Here is an 829-nt window from a genome sequence, read left to right as displayed (position 1 = left end):
TATGGCTAGGTACAGATATTCAAAAAGCCTGAAGCTAAATCAATTCAAGTTATGCAGTTTTCTGTAAGAAGTGCAGTTGAGATAGGTGGTGAGTCTGAGTTCCCAGCTCCACGGCAAGAAAGCCCGAAGAACCATACTTGGAGCCAGACTTCTCAGAGCTTCCAGCCTGCTTGCTGTCATGCCAGGAAGGTCTCCTAGGGTCTTTGGCACAATGACAGTGTGCTTGGGCCCTCGCAGAAGCCACACATCTAGGAGCCCCCCGCAGCTGCCCCTTAATATTCTTGTCACTTTTAGCAGTGTCAGTTAGCAGTCAAAGTCTGGACAAGAAACCCTGCTTTTCTGCCAGCTCTAACATGGATGCTGTCTTGGGGGAGGAAGGGAGCTTTACTTAAGATGGAAAGAAATTCTTGAATTTCCAAATATGATACTACACTTGGGCAGTCCCAAGGATTTTGCTGTATGCTTCAAAAGCGCAGCATGGAATTGCTGTAGTATTGTACTAACTGCAGAGGCACTGCAGACTGAAGATTTTTTTGTTTTGTTTTTTTTTGCAAATCTTGATTGAGTAGAAACTGTCAGGCATAAAATTAAATGGATTTACACTGTTTATGATGGTAGCAGTGCAGGGTGAAGAGATCTGCCAAGACCTCTAAATTTTAGGTTCTCTGAGATCCCCAACAACTTAAAACTGTTTTGTCCATTATTATTGTCAGCTTAATCTGGTTTGTGTTTCAAATCAGTATGCTTTTCTTTCATCAAATCGCTTCCTTCTAATTTACTGAAAAATCCAATAGACTCTTTCCCCTTTTCCTCCCAGCCCTATTACTGG

This window comes from Gavialis gangeticus, unplaced genomic scaffold, assembly GCF_001723915.1.
Source record: "Gavialis gangeticus isolate Ggan-Ray unplaced genomic scaffold, GavGan_comp1, whole genome shotgun sequence".
Taxonomy (NCBI): Eukaryota; Metazoa; Chordata; order Crocodylia; family Gavialidae; genus Gavialis; species Gavialis gangeticus.
This window is presented reverse-complemented; position numbering follows the sequence as displayed.